Source organism: Alosa sapidissima, chromosome 4, assembly GCF_018492685.1.
Source record: "Alosa sapidissima isolate fAloSap1 chromosome 4, fAloSap1.pri, whole genome shotgun sequence".
Lineage (NCBI taxonomy): Eukaryota > Metazoa > Chordata > Actinopteri > Clupeiformes > Clupeidae > Alosa > Alosa sapidissima.
In genome coordinates, this window is record NC_055960.1 from 19,495,043 (window position 1) to 19,519,205 (window position 24,163).

The 24,163-nt window shown below is 40.8% G+C and overlaps 1 long non-coding RNA gene across 1 annotated transcript; it reads left to right on the plus strand.

The window, feature by feature from the left end:
* The first annotated feature begins 5,525 nt into the window (after positions 1-5,525).
* On the plus strand, positions 5,526-21,677 carry LOC121707723. Its single transcript, XR_006031386.1, has 3 exons — positions 5,526-5,671; positions 18,629-18,637; positions 21,667-21,677. It is a non-coding gene; the product is annotated as an uncharacterized LOC121707723 (long non-coding RNA).
* Positions 21,678-24,163: the final 2,486 nt, after the last annotated feature.

Consider the following 24,163-nt stretch of genomic DNA (forward strand, 5'->3'; position numbering starts at 1 on the left):
GCAGACTAGCACAGAGAGGGATTCCTCTTTGCCCCAGCAAGGCAAGGGTGGATCCAGCAATTGAAGCAAAGAGTGCAAAGTGTTGAGCGCAATCCGTCACAAATACAAACGAGTAGTATTGACGACACTGCATTACTGCAAGTTGCTCAGACACCTCTTTTTTACGGCCTTACAAACGGGATGGAGTGGTCTGTAGGAGGCCACCCAATCCAATTTCCCTCAGGGTCTATGAGACTAGTAACACAAGGCAGGGCTATCTAGTCAATCTTTATTCTCTCACACCTCAGTGGATGTAGCAGCATGGAGAAAATACCACTAATGGACTGGTGTGGAATATCCTCCAAGGGGGTCATACTGGCCCTGTGCCATTGTCTTCATTTAGATGTCCACAACACATTTCACATTTCACAGAGCTTGTATTTAGCTAGCACATCACAGTGACAACAACGCTCGCTCCAGTGTCTCCTAAGAGCGTGATGGAAAGAGATGGGAGGGTGTGTGTGTGTGTGTGTGTATGTGTGGTGCGTGTGTGGGAGGGGGGGGGGGGGGGGGGGGGGGGGGGGCAATCCCGCTGTGTTCTTAAGGGCATCTCTGAGTGTGAAACCGTAATGGGGTAGTCCGTCTCCTCCCTCTCTGTTTCCATGGCAGCACATACAGAGCTTTATCAGATCTATCAGGTGACAGACCTCCCTCTAACCACCACCACACCATCACTCACCCCACCAGCCCAACCCCCTATTCTCTCTATGTCTCTGTGTCCACCAACACCCATTCCTGGGGCTCCATCACAATTTCAGACAGTTAAGAAACTTGTCAAAAATGAGAGATGGGCCAATAGCTCTGACCAAATGAGGCATAATGAGATAACCGCCATGCGATTTAACACTCCACTGGCCCGTGGCAGTGAGCTGAAGCCACGGGGCTGGATGCGGAAGGCAGTGGTGGTGGGGTGGTGGGGCGCCACCCATTCTCTGTGTGGAGCCAGGGGAGAACTGGACCTGTCACTTCTGGTTTCCTCTCCTCTGGAATCTCTGCTAAGCCACCACCTCCACACCAGGGGGAAAACCCCAGAGCCAATTGGCACACACACCTAAATAGGAGCCACCTCCAACATCACGTTTCCATGGAGATTACATTTTATATCCAATTTCTTCAATGTCCCTGGCTGTCATATCACAGAACTATACAAGGGTAACATACTAGTAATGTCATGTTTCGACTACTAATAAATGCTGTGTCCAAGACACTATTGTAATGATGCAACCTTCACTGCTGCTGCTCCCAATCCTGTCTATCAGAGTGATCTCTGAGATACTCATGATTATGCATAGTCCTCAGGCCTATAGCTGGGTTCAGAGCAGGTCCCATCTTCACCTCCATCAGGGCCGCTAGTGTGGTGTGCGATGCAAGAGGGTTACAGTCAATTACACTGAGCAAACTACCCCAGCACTGGCAGACCGTCACTGGGGGAGGGCACGCTTCATCTCATATATCTCTAATGGGGCAGGAGCCCTGGTGTGTGTGTGTGTGTGTGTGTGTGTGTGTGTGTGTGTGTGTGTGTGTGTGTATGAGGATGGGGGTGGTCTGGTGTAGAGGGTACTGTAGACCATTCTTTTTGACTTGTTGTAACAATAGGCCCATCGCTATGCCATCCAGCTGTAGTGGCTGCTGGGGGGAAAAGGACCCCCTCCACACACACACACACACACACACACAAACACACCATTCAGTTCCTTTGTCCAGTTAAAGCCCATCTTCTTCTCTCATCAATACTGTATAGAACAAAAGAAATGTGTTGGGAATTGGGAACTCAAGGACGTGTGTTGGTGAGCATACTAAATGCTGCTGGGCGCTTCTCTACCCCTCCCTCCCCGTGCTGCCAGCTGAACTGACTGTTTGCGCAGGGCTCAAAAATGCTCTGGATTATTGAGAGATGTGCGTGGAATGCCAAACCACAGAATACATGGGAGATCGGAGAATGGCTTACAGTGCTTGTTTGATATTATTTTATTCTGATACATTCGCGCCATACTGTATCGCGTCACAACTATGAGCCCCATTTTAGGCTGGTCATTAAATGGCCACATCATAAAATGGTGTGTACACTCAAGCTGTTATGACTGGTTGTGTGCGACATAGTTGACCACCAGAGAGAGAGAGAGAGAGAAAGAAAGAGATTTGAATTATATGAGGGTGCTGAGATTTAGTGATGCATGATTTGACTCAGTTTGGAGACTCATCTCACTACTTTCATTTCAGGGTACTGATTGGATTCTCTGACGAAAACCAGGGTCACATCCAGTGACACTCTGTAAAACACATCACATTGCACCCTTAACCACAATACATTAGTCATATTGTAAGCAATTAATATAGTGTGAGTCTATTTGTTATGGTAATGACAGAGCCAAAAATACTTCTTCATAAATGTTAATGCATTCTACAAGATTATGCAAACTTGGCTGTCATGGGTTGAATGGTTCCATTTCCAATTACCCAGTCAGAAGGCAGTTTTGTAACCTCTCCTATAAGGACACCTTCTTCAGACTCAATGATAATTTGTATAATTATAGGTTGCTTTGGCATAATACATTACATTACACACTTGCTACTGATTATGAATTATACTGAATTTAATAAAACTATTGTTATGCAGACTAAGGATACACACATTTTCTACCTGCATTGTAGTAGAAGGCTTTTGTTTGGGGTATTGCTAAAAAATGCTCCTTTGAGGGGATCTACTTAATGCTGCTTCTTGTCGGATATCAAAAAGATACCCTGTGACACAAGCTAAATAGCCACTATTCATATCTAATCCTTAAGAGGTCGATTGGTCTTTCATTCATTTCACCACAAAATCCATTACAAGGCTATAGACACAAAGTAAATGCCCATCAATATTATGTTCATGATGGCCGTGTTTCAAAATGCTTTGAAAGCTGCACTTCTCAGCATCTCTTCAATTATAAGAGGTGTGCACTGTTGGGGAGCTCAGACACTAGTTTGGAGACAAATTGAAAAAAAAAAAAAATCCACTTTCAGTTTCACTATTAGCAATATTTTCTGTGCTCTCCCCCCAATTGCTCAAGAACCCTTTTCTGGGAATAAGATTGCAGTGATGTATTAAATTACAGAGCCTGATTTGAGGAAAGTGGCAACTGTGGAGGGACAAGCGGAGACATCTTGCATGTACCTGAGAATGTGAAAATACACCTGCCTGTGAACATCACACTGTTTCTGTTTGGACACTCCAGAGAACTCCAGATTAATCCTCAGCCTTCCCAACAGCACTATTTTGTACAAGAAAAAAAGAAAACCGACTCCCGACTATTGCACATACAGTATCTGTACATGTTGTTCATATTACATAGCCATAGAGTATGTATTCTGCTCTTATAAGGTAACTGCTAATACACTGCACATATTTATATTTATACTACTCTAAACCACCTTCTGTAAATCAACTGTATACTACCGTCATACTGCACATAGGCTATTTATTGTCCTGTCTATGCACCACCTGCCTATACTTTGTATATCACATTGCACTTGTCTGCTTTTTTTGCACGTCTGGTTAGACGCAAACTGCATTTCGTTGTCTTTGTACTTGTACTCTGCAAAATGGCAATAAAGTTGAATCTAATTTAATCTAATCTAATCTAACGTCACTGAACTTTGGAATCCTAGTGAATATATGCCTGGTGCAATTCAACAATGTCATTGCTTTCAGTAGATTCATGACATCAATTTAGGCTGAGTGATGCTAATCAAAAGTGCAAAGCTAAAAGAAAGTGACGCTAAACAAAACTGTAGGTCTGGGTGCATTCTGTATAAACATAATAATCATAATACATTTTATTTGTAGCACACTTTACATTTTCAATAAAACTTATGCACCTGGTCCTGTGTGTAAGAAAAAACACATGACCTCTAACATATGCTACATTCTCTCATCAAAGGGTAATAAAGAAATACAGTGAGTTTGAACATATCAAATAATGCTACGCAGATGGCCATATAACAACATGAAATTAGGCTGTTGGTTAAAAATGTTGAACTGTAAATGTAGTTTTAGTTTCTAGCTAAGCCAGAGCACATACCTTTCTTTCCACATATATTCTGTAGATTTTCTCATTTAAAGTAATTTGCAATCAGCAAGTTCAGAAACACGCTTCTCTCTTCTCAAACTTGTTCACAGAGGGTAAATGCATTATCACTCTGACACTGACAGAATCATTAGGGAACTTTAGCTGTTTGAATTTCTGTGTGCGTTCTCCTCAGCTCTGCAGCATTTATGCAATCTGTTTATTTTATGTTTTGACATGATTATCGGACCAGATCCTGGTTTTAAAAAAATAAAACAATTATACTCCAGATGCTGGAAAAACAACTAATTGTATTCTGAAAGTGCAAATCGAAAGCAGCAGGGCATATTCTATGAATTACATGTGAATGTGTGTTTGTTGGTGGTTCTGTTTGTGTACTGTGGTGTGCTATAGGCTACTTCAGTAATCTGCAATTTCCAATTAAGCAATGCCAGCAATGTGAGTGGGGTATTCTCACAGCTGTGATTCAGTTGCACCTGTCACTGTAGTGAAGTTGAGTCAGAAGAGCTATTTACATATTACACTTGAATTTGTACACTCACCTGCTTATGGGTCAACATTACACGACACTTTGCACATTCCCCCTACTCCCTTTCCTCACTTAAAAGCTGTCAAACAACAGAAACAAACTGCCTGCAATTCTGCTCCGGCTTTGAATTAAATGGATGTTGACATTGTTTAATTGAACAATTAAAGCAGTGGTTAGCTAAGTGTGGAGCGGGGCAGGTTTGGGAGGGGCGGCTGGGTTTAGGGGGTGGTGGGTTGAGGACTGAAAAAAGCAACAACCTTTAACACCAGTTACTGGTCAAATTAAGTATGGTGGTAGCTACAGCACTATAGGGATATGTCTGTTTTGTCGTTGTTGCTACCCTCACTTAAACCCAAATAGGACACTTACCTGTACTGGATCTGCACCTTGCCATCTTAATTCCATGATCCAGCTCTATGTCCCCTCTTAAAGAGGGCATAGCCAAGACTATTTAATTCTGTGGTTCCTTGGTGTAGCCTAATGATTTACCTAATCCTCTTCATTCTAGCAATAGTTTTGGGATCTTTAAAAAGCGTCTAAAGACTTACCTGTTTATCTTGCTTCTAACTAATTTTCCTTACAGTGTTGAGGTTTACAGTAGATGATTATTAATATGGTTATGGTTATGGTATTTAGCAGACATATTTGTCCAAAGTGACATACAAATAACAACAATACAATAGTTAAATTGAACAACAATGTCAATTCAATCAATAGCCTAATGAAAATAAATAAATACTATAATATACAAACCATTACGCATAAGAAATGCTTAATAAACTAAGTGCATGTGGAACAGATATGTCTTTAGACCCCTCTTGAAAGACCCAAAACTATCACAGGAACGGAGAGCACTGAGCAACCCATTCTACCAACAAGGTACCACTGAGGAAAAGAATCTTGAATTTGACCTAGCGTTTATGGCTGGTCGACACAACAGACGCTCATCAGAAGACCACAGTGGGCGGTTTGGGATATACATCTTGATCATTGAATTAAGATAACAGGGAGCAGATCTAGTCAGTGTCCTAAAGTGAGAATTTTAATTCTGGCCACTATAGGGAGACAGTGAGAGTAACTAGAAGAGGAATTACATGTGTCCTTTTTGGCTGATTTAAAGGAGAATTCCGGTGTGATATTGACCTAAAGTGTGTTGAAACATGATACCGAGTGTGAACGTATGTCTCATAGCTCACCTCGGCTTGTCCCCTGCACCAGGCACGGCGCCAAGATTCCAGTTTTGGATGGGCCAGACCAATTGTGGGTGGGCCTTAAAAAAAACTTTATCAAATCACTGTTTAACCTAATAAAAATGACTGACTAATATACTGTTATATTATTTGTGCTTACATAATAGAGATTTGAATAGCTTGATGTTCTTTAAATAGTTTGTTGCATTGTAAAAAGGACGGACGTACCTATCCTCGATCACTGTCCTTGGTTCTGACCAAATAAGAGCGCTTTGGAATCTCCATTACACACCACACATGCTGGCTGTGCTTTAGCGCATCTCTCGAATAGACCCAAGGCCTATAGGCTGTAAAAGTGGGAATCTAATATTTCCCCCAAACATAGTTTAGTTCTGCTTGTATAACATGGGGTCGAATATTTCATTTGTTTTAGGTTTTCAACATTACAGATCAATCACACTGCCCGACAGTTTCAATCAATATGCAGGGCAGTTGAAAACATTCGTTGCTTAGCCCAGAGTCTAAACGGTTTTCATAATTCCCATTTTGCCTGACTTGCTGCTCACTTTTCATAAATTAATCCACTGACTCAAGCCTCATTTGCACCACATTTATTGAATATTATGGACAAGAATATTTTGACAATTAGAGGATATAATGACATTTAGCTATCTTGACATTTTCTGTTTGCTATTAGAAACGAACTATATATAGCCACCTAGCAGAGTGGCTTTTAAATAGCAATATGCATTATATGGTTTGTTATGCTTAGCTTAGGGAGAAGGGAACATTGAAGACTCACTAATTCGATTAGAAGGAGATGGATACTCTGTTGTGATGGCATGCAACGTCCCTTTTTACTCTTGAGTGAGCAGTGAGTTCGGCTGTGCTGTGTGAGAGGCTCAGGTCTGTTTCATTTGTGAATTACATCGAGTTCGCCCAAAGCGTTGCCCCATGATTATAAAAAAAAATGACTGACCTAGCCTATGTAGTAGCCCATGTTATTACACTAGGCAAAGTAGGCCACCACTGTTTGGCCAGCTCCAGACTATAGGCTAGAGGCTGATAACAAACCTGAACTTAGGCTAGTCTAAATGACGAGAACAGGATAACTCCGCCACCACCTTGTTATTGATGACTTCATGATTTCCTTGTAAGGTAGCCTATACCAAATATCAAATGCAAACAATGACATGCCCTATCTCGCGCGCGCACGTAGCGTCCAAATTACGTGTTATGGAAGGTAACGTTCATGTTAAATCTGCTGCATGAAGAAGAGTGAGTTCACCCGTGTCCGCTTGTTTGTTAAATACGTCCATCTTATCTCAAAGTTTCAATGCGCGATCGGAATAACGGTTTCATATTTGTTAGTCAACTGTACAAAATACATTCGGGGCTGAAGCCCTGGCAAAATCAGCTGGCGACTACCCCTCGGGCACAGAACTTGTTCATTGACAACGTCATCTGTCATGTAAAACATGCTCCAAGAGAGCTCATAAAGATCAATCACACCCATTAGGCCCTTTAATGCAAATCTGATCAATGATCACAATATCAACAACGTTTGCTGCATTGCAAAAAAAAAAAAAAAAAAAGCATTTCAGAAGCCATTATTAAGCCATAGAGATGTGCTAGGTGTTATGGATCTCAGCTCTCCATCTCCTGGTTGCAGCGATACAACGAGACCGTTTGTGCATGTTTAAGGTACCTAAACCAGGGATGGATTACTGCACGGACCTACCGGGCCCAGGCACAGGGGCCCAAGGGGTCAGGGGGCCCTGAAGCCCAAGCCTTTACATGGAATCATTGCCACAATATCAACAAATCAGGATGTAGGCTATGAATCTGATTGAATTTAGTATTGGCTATCCCCAAAATGCACCAGAATACAGGAAATCACATCAAACAAAACAAAACATTTTCTGGTGAGGACCCCCAGAATTAGGGGGGTTTATTTTCACACTTTCAGATCACTTGGAGCTAGCCTAGCATACCGACAAGCTAGATCCGATCCTGCGTTTCCCAAACTGTTCCCCAAAACGATAGTGTGAACTATGGTGTTGGAACTTACATAGTACGATGCATCGTGACACTGCGTCAGTGTTTCCCAAAACCATAGTAGCAACTAACGTTCGCAACCACTATCGTAAAGTTGTGTAGTTACAGCTACACTTCTCGACGGCCTGTGGTGAAGTGTTATGGTGACCGCAATCATCTGTGTTGTTATTATTCGTGAATTTACATGTAGCCTAATGCTAATGTGTCAGCACAGATTCTTTCGAACACCTGTTAAGTTATCTGGTGATAAATGCCAACAATATTGTTATGTGAGGCTAGCATTGTAATTGTTATAAAAGGATAATGTTACATTGTAGTCGTATGTTAAGTGTGTTTGGATGAAGCATCTGCTAATCATACACATAGCTAACGGTATATGCACTCTACAGCCCATTATGATGTGGTGTGATTGTGCTGTGGCAGAGACTGTAGCGTCTGTGCTTTACATGATAGAGGTCAGGGGTTCAAGACTGAGTCGATGGGTGTGAGGTGAGTATGCCTGTGGAGTGGGGTTTGTGTTGTATCTTGTCTGATCACAAGCTATGTTTAGCGGGTGTGTAAGTTAGGCTACTCTTAGTTATTATATGATCTTGATATTTGAACACATAGCTGAATTATGTTGGTACAATGACATTGGAGAATGCTGCTGTGAAGTTGAGTAGCCTCTCGCTTGGAGAACTTTAAGACCTCTGGGACTTAAGTGAGCATGCAGAGTGCTGTGGTCAGTGTCAAAATGTGACATGATTTTCACTAATTTAACTTGTCCTTCATGGCCCAGGTATGTGTAGGCCTGTCATGGGAGGCGGAAAAATAGTAAGTTGCCTTTGCTTTGTGACCTTTCAATCTGTGTATGTATTTTGATGTCATGGCTCATATAGGGAACGTGTGTGTGTGTGTGTGTGGGAGGGATCATGGGGAGAAAGTGATGGTGGGAAAGTTAAGTACATTTACCCCCTCACCCCCACCAAACTAAAAGAAATGTAAAAAACATAAACAAAAGGGGAAAAAACAGGGAATGTGGCACTGTACAGTAACACTGTGTGTGTGTGTGTATGTGAGTTTGAGTGTGTGTGTGTGTGAGTGTGAGTGTGTGTGTGTGTGTGTGTGTGTGTGTGTATGTTGGTACAGCTGGCGCAGATCCTTCAACCATTTGAGCATTGAAACATTTGTGCTATGTGAACTGTCATTTTGTGGTTGTGATTCAACACACAACTTCATAACTACAATGGATGAAAAGTAATGGTAAAAAAAACTGTATCTGTGCATTTAAAATATCATGAAATACTTGTGTGTGGTAACAGTATTCAATTTTCAGTGTCACAGTGAAAACACATAACAAGGGCAACATTGGAAAAATGCTGCATAAAGGCATGAAAAACTTCCAGTGAAATGAAGGGCAATCATAAAGTAAAGTATTCATTTATATAGCGCTTTTAGAACAGAGTGAAACCCAAAGCACTTACATAACAACATGTTGTTCAACATTGTTCATATTACATATCCATATTTATTCTGCTCTTACTGTAAGGTAACTGCTAAGATACTGCACATATTTATATTTCATTTATATTACCCTAAACCACCTTCTGCAAACCAACTGTATACTACTGTCTACACTGCACTATATTTATTGTCCTGTCTATGCATCACCTGTCTATACTTTATATATCACATATTATTATTATTATTATTATTATTATTATTATTATTATTATAACTGCTGGGCCCAGGAAACGTCATGCAATGTCAAATTTCATTACTTTTACGTGACTTCATGCGTTCGGCTCTAACCGACAGAGCCCAACATTCTCCGAACACATCTGCAACCATTGTAGTCTGAACTACTGGTTGAAACCAACATGGTTCAAACTAACAAAGTACTATGTAAGTACGACGGTTTTGGGAAACAGTCGTAACTTACATGTTGGTTAGTTGAATGATGCATCGTACCACGTTAGTAAAAAGCTAACCTCCGTAGTTGTACGGGAAACGCAGAACCTCACGTATCTGGCACTGCTGAACTTGCACAGAAACATCACCAGCTTTTTAAAATAGTTTTGAAAACTAAACATTTAGACTATTTTAGCACAGATTATGAGATTATTTGCCGCTTTTTAATAATTATTGACAAAATTAAAATATATAAAAAAAAAATGTTTAAAAAATGTTTTAAGAAAAGTTTTGGGTGGGCCTGTTGAAAAGTGGGTGGGCCTAGGCCCGTCCAGGCCCACCCGTAGCGCTGTGCCTGCCCTGCACTCAGAAATCTGGCGCTAGTTAGCCAATGAGACATACGTTCACAATCGGTATCATGTCTCAACACACTTTAGGTCAAAATCACACCGGAATTCTCCTTTAAGACCAGGCGTATTACAGCATTCTGAATCAGTTGTAACGATCTTACTACACAAGCAGGTAGGCCAGCTAACAGTGAATTACAATAGTCCAACTAGGAGATAACCATGGCCTGTACAAGAAGTTGTGTGGAATCTTGAGTCAGATAAGTCTGATCTTGAGTCAGATAAGTCAGATAAGTCTGATCTTCCTAATGTTGTAAAGGATAAACCGACATGATTTTGCAATTGATGTTACATGCACAGAGAAGTTAAGTCGGTCATCAATTACGACACCCAAGTTACATGCCAATCTAGTAGGGGTCAGTGAAGATGAGTCAAGCTGGATGTTAATCTGTTAGGGAACAGCTGTTTTAGCTGGAAACACCAAAAGCTGAAGGTGCCGATCTATCATCCAGACTGAATTATCCTTAAGGCATGCAGAAATCCAATGGGAAACACTAGAGTCCTCAGGTGGGAAAGATAGGTAAAGTTGAGTGTCGTCCTCATCAAATCCATGGGAGTGAACAGTCTCACCTAAGGAAGTGGTGTAAAGAGAAAAGCAGGGGCCCTAATACTGATCCATGAGGCACACCTGTGGTGAGGTCATGAGACTTTGATACCTGTCCCTGCCAAGACACGCAAAAAGAACACTCTTTAAGAAATCTTGTGGTGTCTCTAAGATAGCGGAGCATTTCACTCGTCATCTTCTGAAATTTGGTGTTGGATGTTAATATTAGCTTCCACAGTATTCCATATTCTCTGGATAAGAAGCTCAAAGGCAGTCTGAGGGAAAGCCCACCGGTAAGCTATTTAGGAAAGCATTTAGGAAAAAATAAAATTAAGTGATTTTTTGTTGCATTTGCACTATGTCGGAACAAATCACCTACCAAAAGGTATCACCAATTACATCAACAATCAACACCATTACCAATTACATCAACAATCAACAATTTTCAGACCTAGACTGCGTTATGTTAACATGCTTGTTGTGCTAGCACAGTATGACTGAGGTATTTTTTACCAGGCACCAGTTTTTGGTAATGGAAAACCAAAAAAAGCTAGTAGAGGTGAGGCGATTTGAGCAGATACCATGCAGTGGAAAAGGGACTTTAGTGTAGGCTACAGCCTAAAATTCCCCTGCCCCTTTTGTTCACTTGGTCTAGGAAACTGTATTTTTTTTATCATGTAACAGCATTTTAAGGAAGAGCGAAGAGGAAGAGGATTTTAAGGAAGAGCGAAGAGCTTTACAATATGTGGAAAGGTACAGCACATGGCAAATGTGGTAAAAAAATATATGTGTAAAAATATTATTTTTTTTGCCCTCCAAGTGGATTCCATCCATGTCCAGAGTTTAGAGAAAATGTTAATAAAACAACATTCAAATGCATAACACCTCAATTGGTGCCCTTTTAAGCTATGATGTGAGGGCTAAACAAAATCATGAATGTTACCTTGTTTTGAGAAGCATTTTCTTTCAAAATGGCGGTTGTGGGGTAAGATGAGCCACCAGGAAGTTGAGCCAGCTAACTACTTGTGCATCTGTAAGATTTTTAAGTTTGCCTTGATTTTGTGACCTTATTCTAAATGGTTCCTTAGTGTTACTAAAAGCTAAAGAGACAGCAAATTAATCAGACTTATTTAAGTGAATTAAATGGGCATATTCAAAGATAAACAGGCTACAAAAAATGTTATATATACAGTAACATCGATAGCAAAAATAAGACAGATATTATCGATAGTTTGTTGCACACCTAGTGACTGTATGTTTTATCTAATTCTACCCTTTTACCCCCACCATTACTGTGTGAATATGTGCTGTATGTTTCTCTGTGTATGGTTTTTTATGGTGTTTTGTAACATCCCATAGCATTGTATAATATCTATGTCTCCTGGGATCAGTGTGAATTATCCAGACAATAATAGCACTCTGCAGTTTATGCAGGAGTGGCGGTCAGGAGAAAATACATAATTAATTTTCATTCAGGGAGATGAATCGTGTGCATACGGACCACAATATCGCATGTGATGCCCCCTGGTAACGACGACAGCTGAGTACCCGCTTGGCTGAGTAATAACCTGATATTGGCTCTGTCAGGTAATTTCAACGTGTTACCGCAGAGGCTAGGGCCTGTGCAGTCACTGGACAGGAGAGAAGATGCAAGCGTTGAAGAAGGCAGAGGGGGGATGGTTGGTGATGGAGACAGTGGCACGGCTCACACCCAAACACTCTTACAGTCCGACAAGCATATCAGAAACTGCTGGTGCTGCTGCTGTGGCTGCCTCCATCGCAGTAATTGCAATCTGGGCCATACGCTGCAAATAATTGACCCTCTCAACCTGCAGCTCTGATGGGATTCTAACTGGGTGCCTGACTTTTGGAACGTGTGAGTGTGTGTGTGTGTGTGTGTGTGTGTGTGTGAGAGAGAGAGAGAGAGAGAGAAAGAGAGAGAGAGAGAGAGAGAGTGAGAGAGTTAGGTAGAGATGGATTATCATAGGATAGGCTATATGTCCAGATTGCGTCTTCATTACTTTTTCTCAGATGGAAGAAGACTTTCAAATTCACCACAGCCTGGTAATGCCATACCTTTAACAGTTTCTAGTATAGCAAGCCACTACTGTGAATAGCATGTCCAGACAGTGCCAAAGTCTGGAATGTTTACACAAAAAATTGAAAAACGACATGTTGTGCTTTTAGAAATGTTTGGTCTATGTGTTGACATTGTATGTTACACTTTAACAAAGCCAGTGCCAGAGGTTAGATAACATAATCTCAGATATGAATGTTATGCTTAAAATGCAAGTGCTTAAGCATGACACACCTGTGAGAAAAGGGAAAAAATATTCTGTGTTTCAAAATTGTCATCACTTTCACAGCATGGTACATTTTGTCTGCAAAGACACAAGCATTTACTGTATATTCCATTTGCATTTTCTCTGTTGTGCAGACAAATAACAAAGAACGGTCCATTTGATGCACTGAGTTGACATAATTGCCTTCATTCTTGGTACAGAATATGACAACAATCTAGTCTTCTTTAGGACATCCACTATAGGTGTCTAGGGACAAATCGTAATGCAAATATTTGCTCAGATAAAACATAGACTCCCAGAAAGAATGATATCCTCTGAAGATTTAGAAGTCCCCAGAGACAAACTTTAACAAACGTTTATTCAAGCCCAAGCACTGAAAAAATTATCAGGGAATTGAATAATCAAATAATGAGAGGCGGGTAACATCCTGATAGCTGGGACTCCTCAGCTACAGTATATCTAGAGGACTCTGTACTGATGCCAATTCAGGCAGTCTGAGAGGAACTCTGCTGAGACAAGACACAAGAAGTTGAAAACTTGTCTACTTTTGTGTACTGTATGATAGAAATCCATTCCCTCAGATGTATTTATTTATTCATAAAATAAAACAAATTAATACATTTCTTGTTTGTATCATCTGTTGCATAAAATATCTAGAGTGTAATCACACTATGTAATTTTGGCTTGAAATATTAATCCGTATGCCTATGCTGGATTGGGAAAATAAATTGTAACAACATAGTAAGATCATTATTATCATATTGTGTCATTATCACATCATATTGTATCATAAACACATCAATCCACTCAATACATAAATTAGATTAATGTTATTTTGACACAAGAATCATTACATGTGTCATATGAAAGGGACAGTTTGGTTACCTCCTAATTATATTTATAATATATAATTATTATTATTAATATAATTATTATTTGGGGCAGCCGTGGCCTACTGGAGGGTTGCCGGTTCGAACCCTGACCAGTAGGCATGGCTGAAGTGCCCTTGAGCAAGGCATCTAACCCCTCACTGCTCCCCGAGCGCCGCTGTTGTTGCAGGCAGCTCACTGCACTGGGATTAGTGTGTGCTTCACCTCACTGTGTGCTGAGTGTGTTTCACTAATTCATGGATTGGGATAAATGCAGAGACCAAATTTCCCTCTTGGGATCAAAAGAGTATATATATACTTATATATACTTATATTAAAACCTAAACTGTGTTCAGACAGCATGTGTTCTGGCAGTACCAGGGTAGTCAGAAATCTTTTTACATCAGCCTTTGTCAAAACACAAAATGTTTGTTCACAATGACTTACAAGCCCTATTTAAGGCAATTTGATGGCACTGTTCTTGACAAAGAAACTGGACTAAAAAAGAATTATCTTCAGTAGTTTTTAAGAGTTTTATCAATTTACTCATGCAACTTTGAGCCACGAGAATAGGGAAAGCAGTTTACTTATTTTATGATTTCCTCTTGGGTGTTGCTGAATAAAAGGCTGTTGCTTAGCCACGACATCCATTTGAAGCTTTGTTAAGAGAAAAAATGTGCATGTCTTTTCATTTCACACTAAAAGATGGCACCTCAGATATTGTATAACAACTCTTGTGTGTCCTATTCAGCTATTCAACACAACAAAAACATAAGAGTTGTTGGTGGAACCAACACATTTCTTTAACAAAACATACAGTATTTACTCTTGCTATGACTGAATGTCCAATGATGTTATCTTACAGCTGGCTGGGGATATATGAAAATATTTTTCTGTTTCTGTGAAATGCCAAATGATCTAAGCCGTAATAGCCTACTGACCTAAGGACACCCCAGTGATTCTCTTTTTGTTATTATTATTTACTACTAGTAAGCATCTCAAGATCAGGTGAAGAGGTATTTGAAAAAGAAATGTGCTAATCATATACCAAGTGTACAGACAATAGAAATGGGTTACTCTTGAGAAAATCCTACTTTCCTTGGGAAATATGTCTTGTTCCTCTGAGAACACTGAGACATAACAACATTTTGTAGATGAATATTACTGCATACCAATAATTCCAAACAGAAAACAGCCAGTTGTGAACAACTTCACAAATAAATTCAAAAGTTTGAAATTATAGAAAGATAAATTATCTGAAACCAGCTTGCTGATCTCTCAGCTCTTAAACCTGATGGACCTTGAATGGATAAATGTCTAGTCTGATACAATAGCATTGCATATTGCACTGGTGTCAAGGGCTAATTCAGCTGATTACTGCAGGACCGGAGTAGGTCTAAAGGCTGAGGGTCAGATATACAGCGCTATGGCAAACCCGCAGAAAGCGCACCGTGGAATTGCCATTTCAGCTCCCGAGGCAGTCTGCGGTTTAACCCAAGTGTGGCCTGTTTGTACATACCACGCCATGTTTTTACGTGCACATTGCAAAGAAAATACACCAAAAGGGGCACAAAAGCGATAGTACATCTGCCCCTGAATGTTTTGTCATGCCACTCCAGTTGATGTGGCCAAAAGGTTCAAAAGAAAAATGTACTCTTGACTAATGACTAACAATAAAGCTATTACTAATCAGCATGTTGCTATAGGGCGCAAATCAGAGACAAAAGCTTTTAAATTCACTGTCAACAATGCAGCAAAATCTCAGCACAGATGTCTATGCAACCAGTCACCCGTCAACCACGTCTCTGGCCAAAATAAACACTGTGCTATCTTCATCCCCAGATTTAATTGACACTACAATGCAACCATTTCTGCGGGGAACATTTTAGAGAAATGTGTTGACAGGACAAAGATGCTGCTGCTCCTCCTTCCCCTATGAGAGAGAAAAAAATAGATGTATCCACATATTGTATATTCCCAGCTAATTGGGTGGTGGGATTGTAAAATGGCAGCAGTGTTTGTTGTTTACCTTCGCTGTGGGGGAAAACACAGTGAAAGAGAGATGCTGACAAAATACCAAGAAAAACACTGATGGCAGCTACATCCCTCTCACAACAAAGAACTTTACAGTTTAACCTTTAATTAGGAAGTATGAGTCATAGTGAAATGCTATCGGAGCTATAATTAGATAACGTATACAGAGCTTCACACTGCACAGAAGCGCTGGTGGCAGGGCTTCAGCATTAATGATGTCGGTCTTGCCTTTTATTCAGGCACACACTACAGCTAATGAGTGGAAAGACAAAAAGGCCTTGACAATATCACTCCACCCGAGACATCAAATCTCCTATGCTAAGCCCATGTTGCTCTCAGTTATGTGGATATGTTGATGAATATGAATTATGGTAAAATACTACCATGTAACCTTCACTTATACCATTAAGCACATTTTCTTGTTACCATATACATGTGTGTGTGACTGTGTGTATGTATGTATATATGTATGTAGGTACCTTTGTGTGCTATACTTGAACTAGTTTCTATTTTGTCTACTTTTCCTGTGCTTTTCTATTTCCCAGCATAACAAGCTGTCTTCAAAGCGATTTGAGTGCCAGTGAATGAAACCCTGTTGCTGCTCAACAGAGAAAATATATTCTGTTTGGAAATAACCCTGCCAGTGCTGTGTCTATGCCACCACAGGTGAGTGGCAGGAAAATTGGTAAATTCAGCGGCTTTTTGGAGGAGTTATGGCCACCACTCTTAAGACAGAACATGTAAACATTATTTTAAGGTCTGTCTGATGACATCTACAAGCTATAGTACTGTCTATATGATACTCTTTTCATGGGTGGGCAATAGGAACATAAGTATTGAATTTATCTGTAGACCTCTCTCACAGAGTCGCTCTCATAGCGAAACTACATAGCGGTAACTGGATCTCACAGTGAGATTGCAACCTCTTCTCTCCAGGTTTCAGCCCCTCAAGAACAAAAGCCGGACTTGAACAACAATTCTCTCATGGGAAAACTCAGCCTTTCTCACTAAAGTAAGCTGGTTCCCTCTTCTTGCTGTTGTCAGATTTGTATTTATGATATTGCAACCCACTGTCTAGACCTAAAAATAGCATATGAAGGCCTGCACAAGTGGTTAAGGGGAAGTAGTCCAGTCATTTTAAGCCAAAATAGGGGTCAACGTTGAACAAATTGCAACAGAAGAAAACTGATTTTGTATCCTCAATACGTCCTGAGTAAGGGAAAAAAAGCCCAGAAGAATCCCAATAGGGGAAAGTTTAGAAAAAGACCTAAATATACCCTATTCATGCGCCTATATGGTATTTTTCTCATGCAAATAGGGGGAAAAAAATAACCTTCACATATCACCATGAAAATTACTGGAGTTGATTACTTACATCAAGACAAACAAAAAATGTATTATAAGTTTTTTTTTTAATTGTTTGTTAACATGGGCAAACAGGGCATAATGTAATTATAGCTATAGTGACCCAAAACTAATTGCAACATTTGACAAGCAAATTGTCCAAGGCATGGAGGAAGATAATACATGTCTTAACTGGTATTATATCTCATCTAGAGGGTATACTGTATATGCCTATAGAAAATATATAGTTTATGGTGTTTAATTTGTTTTCCCTGGACAGTATAGGCCAAAATGTATCCACTTTACACTAGATTCGCCTTTACAGAATAGAGGGCAATGTATTGTGCATGGCATGGAGGAAGATGGGAAATGTCTTAAATGGTGTTATATCTCCTCTGTATATGCTTTCAGAAATATATAGTTTAGGGTGTTTAATCTGTTTCCCTTAATAGTGCAGGCCAAAATGTATCAGCTGTTCACTTGATACAGAATACAGGAGTATGTGTTATGCATGTATGGAGGAAGATGGGACATGTTGATTGATGCTATATTTCATGTACAGTGCATATGCTTTTAGAATATGTATAGTTTTGACTGATCTATGACTTTGGTAAAACCATGACCCATGCATAGGCATGCATTGTTAATTATTAATCTTAAACTATATTTATTAGTATAGCATGTACCTTTTTGATAGCCTAGAAATCTAGACACGCCCCTAGCGGCAGCAACGGTTTGGCTTGAATTCCCTGCTACTTGAAAACAAATATCCTATTGCGTCCTAATGCGTGCAGAGGGAATTTGAAAGACAACTGATTATCCCGCCCCTCGGACTGAGCACTGCGAACGGTGAGTGCCCAGACCCTACATTTTAATGTGGGTCTGGCTCGCCAGGCTACCTTTTTGCCAGATGTCACAACAATAGAGTCACTTTTTTGGAGGCTATCTGCAGTTATCCCATCTGCACCCTTCTGTCGAATTTGGACATTATCATGTCCATCTTCAACTTTGCCTTCACAATTTTCCTGCATTCACTAACATAAACATACTGTGCTGTCTGATTATTGTTTTAGACAAAAATTGTGCAAAGTAAAGGGGCATCATACAGGCCCCTCTGATTGGACAGACAGTCAACCCCTGGGCAAGAGGTCAATTACTATAAATCTTGGAAAATGATTGACTGTTACTTTAGTGTGATATACTGTATGTTTCAGTGACCTCTAAATCAGATTAAACACCAAAACCACTTTCCTAGGCTGAATAATGCTGAAACTGTGTGTTTGTACAGATTGAACATTGTGGAACACTGGCTCTATTTAAAGAGTCAACAACCATTTCCATTGATTCAAAGGGCCAAAATGTAAAAATAGACACCAATTTTGCAACAAACCAGTCTGAAATAAGCCAAAGAAATTCACTCTTTAAAAAGAAAAGAATGTTCCTCAACAATGCAAGATTCTAAAATTCCATGTTAAGTTAGATGGGGTCATATATGTGTATTCTACAAGATTTTAATTACAGATTTGTCAGTGTTTCCTGAAGAATAATGCATAAAACAACCCTCATTTTAACATATTTCCACCAACTGAATTTTCATGGTCTTTTACTATGGTGTTTAGATCACCAATTGAAATATAAAAATGTGAAAATAAATTCTGTTGCAATTAGTTTTGGGTCAGACCTTTGCCTGGACTATTAGCTCCGTTGTGGTATTTAGCTATACGTAAGTACTTTATGCCCTGTTTGCCCATGTTAACAAACAATTTCAAAAAACGTATTTGTTTGTCTTGATGTAAATAATCAACTCAGTAATTTTCATGATGATATGTGAAGGTTAATTTTTTCCCCTATTTGCATGAGAAAAATACTGTATAGGCGCATGAATAGGGTATATTTAGGTCTTTTTCTAAACTTTCCCCTATTGGGATTCTTCAGGGCTTTTTTTCCCTTACTCAGGACATAGAGGATACAAAATCAGTTAAGTTTTCTTCTATTGCAATTTGTTCAACCTTTTTTCATAAAATGACTGGACTAAAGTGCCTCTTTTGCACAGAGGTATATATATACCATTTGCCCATTGTCCTCTGCCATCAGAAGTGCATTTAAGTCTTTGGACAGGCCTTGTCTCTCGATATGTGAGCACAGTGAGCATGGTGTCTTCTGTGTCGTGTGTGTGTTTGGATCCAGGTGCATAGCAATGAATACTGATGTGGCCTGTCGAGACAGAGAGCACCAGCTGGGGGAGACTGAGGTGATGAGGTGCATCCAGCAGCCCCCATCCCTGCTCCTGACTCCAACAGGGACCTTGCAGCAGTAATGATTAATAAAGTAAAAGTGTGTGTGTGTGTGTGTATGTGTGTGCGTGCATGTGTGTGTGTGTGAGAGTAAATTGTCATGTCCCTTCTCTATTGCTCTCCAGATGCCGTGAGGCAGATTTCCTCCTGAACCTGTTAAACATTTATATAACTGGACATGTAGAGACATTCCCATTGTGTGTCCATCTTCTCAAGGAACTGGTAATAACAACAGGTTTATATTTATGAACTACTCATCATTCTTATGGCTCATATTGTGCCACGCATCAGCAATATCAAAATCATTGAGTTACAGTGTATAATATCCTCCGCAATAGCTGGAGTGAGATAAACAAGGTTTAGGCAATCTTGGTTTCCTGAGTAATTCCACCCACATGAGGATTTTTACCCTCTTGCAATTCTTTTGTAATTTTCCATATCTCCACATTTCCAAAATAATTTCTCTCATCTTTCTCTCATCAGAAAGTTTGCTTCTTTCTGTGAGCAAGTCTCACCCACAACAGTCTCGGCCTGCCTGTTCAGCTGGTGAGGCTGTCTTCAAGTCTCTCCTTCTCCTGTCCACAAGTCCCTATCTACCCAGCATTTCTCTCCAATCTCAGTGCCATCGCTGTGTCTGCCTCTATCAGTCTTCAGCACACACATTTCTCTATCTCTCCTCACCACATACATCCTGTCTTTAAAAAGGCTATATTGGGTTTGCAGCAATTTTCCCTTTCAGCTGCCTTCTAATCGTTCAATCTCTCCCGGGCCTCTGATGGATCGACAAAATCTTTTCACAACTCTTATCACCCCCCCCCCCCCTTCCCTGCTCTCCTTTTTTCCACCATATTCCCTACCGAGACGTCTGGACAAGTTGTTCCCATAAGCCTGCCACTGGCCACCGTCCTTCTCATAAAAAGGAGTGCTGCTGTGGGACAACAATGCAGGCAAGGGAAGATGCTGCTGGTGGGTTTGGAGGGGAGGCTGCTAGTGATTATGTGTGGTGGAGGGACTGGGACATATTTGTCATTCAGATGTAGCGTTGGCACTGCTGATGTAGGACGGAGGGACAGAAGCCGGGGGCGTATTTGTCATGCAGGCGTAGTGGCCCTGGCACTGGAGATGAGCGGCGTACCCGCAGAGTGTCCGCCAGAGTGTGACTCACCGCGGCATGAGTCCCACACCCACCCCCCTCAACGGCAGTGCGAGTCACCCAGCCATGACGCGTACGAGACTGCTGCGCCACCGCCACCGCCACACACCACGGCGCAGCGACAGAGGGGGGCATACTGGCATGGGGTCCCATGTTGGCGGAAAGACAGTGCTTTGGTGTTGGTTCATTTGTCTGAGAGAGGCTGAAACCCATTTAACAGATCTGGTGACCGCAGCAGAATGTTCCGGCAGGTTGAAACCCAGTGCTCATAGCCTCTGAGGGAGAGTCAGTTACCTTACACATGAGGTTTGGGCACCTCAGAGGAGAGGTTATGTTACCGTGCAAAAAGAGATGAAGGTTTGGTCACTACACTGAGTTTGGTATAGTGAACAAGAGAGAGGTTGTATGACACAGCTAGGTCAGCCACTCTGATCAACTGAAACCAGCATGGCTGTCAATTCTATGACCGAATTTGAGTGTGTCTCTCTCTATGGCCCTGGTCATCTGGGATCATATTTGCTGTTGAAGCCATCAATAAGGCAACAGGCTAGTTTCAGCCACATACAGCCAGGCATGATCTTTTTAGTTCTTTAAAAGCAGACCACAAATAGTCCAGCGGATATCCAGCTGCATCACTCCCAAAAACCTTGCCACCAATAGAGGGAGCTCTCTGAGAGGGAATGATCTACACCCACAGAAAAGTGTATTGAGTCCATGCTTTGTTGCACACGAAGACCAGTGGACTTGATATGAAAGCCTATTTATAAACACTGTTCCTTGAAAAGTTGTTTTAAAGTAACTGATTCCTAATTGCTGGAGCAATTGTTAGAGTTTGTGCACATAGGTGGTAGGGTTATCTCTCTCTATCTTGTTTTTTGCCTCAACGAACCCTGTTTACAGCTAATGATGTTTATTGCACGATTCTTAGGAAATGTCTCTGAGGAGAGATTTTGCCCCTGATTACTCCTCTGATCAAACCTCGTCAGCTTCTGTCAAGAATCAGAGCTGCCGCCTGGGTCTGAAAGTCGTGCTGTTTTCTGCTTGTATCTTCCTGCAACCCCTGCCGTGTCCACTGCGGAGGAAGTCAAATTGATCCGCAGGGTTGACATTGACAACTGACACTGTTTATTTTTAAATAAGCCTGGTTGGTAATGGCCAATCCTTTAAAGGTTTATCTTTTTTAGTCCTAAAAACGTATTTACTTCGTTTCATTGAGTACTATGTGGAACCTAGTAGCTACCTTGTGTTTCTACCTTTTCTTTACTTTATTGTGAAATTTGACACACTGATTTTGGACCGTCCCATTATTCTTTTCACCAAGTTCCATGTCTGCACCTCGAGCACTCTAGCGCCACCAAAACGTCAAAGTTGGACATGCTTTAAACACACCACTATTGACCAGTATCCGGTATCCTTGGACCAAGGAAAGTTCAACGCAAATCGTGTCCATTTGTCATGAAACTTAGCACAGATGATCATCAGAATAAGCCTCATAAAAGTTATCAAATGTATATTCAAAGTATTTGAAAGTGATCACACGTCACAGCCAACTGAAATCAGCAGCAAAGTCGCCAAACAGGTATTGACCTTATATTGCAACCGATGTTTGGTTGCTTGACATGAAACTTACTGAGTGAGTGCTTATAGCCATTTGTCTGATGTAATAGCATTAAGTTACCATGGCAACTCCAGTCTGCTTGGTTGCTTGGCCCTGTAATTGCTGCTTGCAGCTATATTAATAGTCTAGTACAATTATGATAGTATAGTAGTATAGCACAGTAGAGTATGGAACATAGGTTCATTTGCATGTCTAAACACTAAATTGACAATATAGCCTACTCAATAAGCATTGAAATTACAATCGGTGTAGTTCATTGGGTACCTTACTGTGACAGTAATGTGTGTGCTAAATTCTGTTGGTCTGCTATTCAGTCTCCAAAATACAAATACATGTCTACTGATACACATATTACTGTAAATGTGCCTCATGGGTTTGGTCCAAAGTCAGGCTGGTAAATTGGATATGCTAGCTAATATGGACATGGGCATGGCTCCTGGCTTTGCCGCTAACGCGGCTCTTAAAGGAAAGTGTCAACTTTTTGGGAAATTAACTTATTTGTTGTCTACCCCAAAGTTTGTTAAGAGGATACATACCCTTCTCTTCACTGTGTGTGCAATAACCCAGTCTGACACTGTTAGCATATATCTTGGGTTTCACCAGTTAGCCTATAGCTAAAAGGGTGTTGGTGTGTTCCTTTAAATGAGACTTACCCTACACAGCTCTCTAACCTACTGACCTGTGTCACCACTGTGAAATCACTACGGCTCATTCTGTGCTGCGAAGGTAATTGGTGCAATCCACACACCGCTGCACACTTAACCAAGTCAAATTAAGATTGTTGATGGGCACAAATTGTCTAAAGTCGCGTGGGAAGTTCAATTCTCTGCATAATTTGCTAGATGCTGAGGGGGAATAAATTACCTTCACTAAATGTCACATTCCTCAGAATGGTGTCATGGCCAAGGCAGAGGGAGAAGACTATCTGCAGCCCATTTTACCAGAGACCTTTAGGTCTGGTCAAATCTATTATGACTGTAGACAGATGTTGGTGTTTATAGAGGGGTAAAAATGGCTGTGGACACACACTGATGCATTTTAAAAGACACAATAAAAGATGTTTAAATCTTTGGGAACCACATAGATAAGGAGGAGGATGGCAGTGATGTTGTAATATACTGGATATCATGGGGTATCATGGAATCAAAAAATACTTACTGAACCCTCAATTCAAGATCTTAGATTGGGTGAGAGAGGTCCTCTCACTTTTTATCCTCCCATTTTAAGTCCAAGTTGAATTCCTGCTACATTGTTGCCTTGATGAATCTGAGTTCAGTTTCAGCTAACAGCTTGAAAGCCTGGTCTCCCACTTCACATTTGTCTGCAAGTGAAACAAATGACTCAAGAGTGCCATCTAGAGGCTTGGCTGCATGACAACCACATACCAACAACACACTTCTCAGCTAACAAACTTGTCAGGCTGCTATGTACAAGACATTGCAGCTATTCTGTGTTTCCAACCATGTGTGTGTGTCTGACAGCAGACATTTTTCTCCTGCATGGCTAGTCCCATTGCTTACTGCAGATATATTTAGGATGCATATTCTTAGAGGAGAGCGTGGCACAGTACACAGGTGTCCACAGTGATAGCCCTTCACACGCAGGATCTTGCAGAATCGGGACCAGGAACATAGAGCACATATGCATAATGTTCCTTCAGAGTGTCAGGCAATGACAGTCAGAAGTCTTTGTGAAGAAGCCATCATGATCACAACCCACACACATAGCGGAGAATTTCGGTTTTGCAATTCACCTGAGACTTGTGATTTTGGTTAAAAGTGAATAAAACAGAAGGGCTTCTCCACTGTGCCGCAGCCAGCT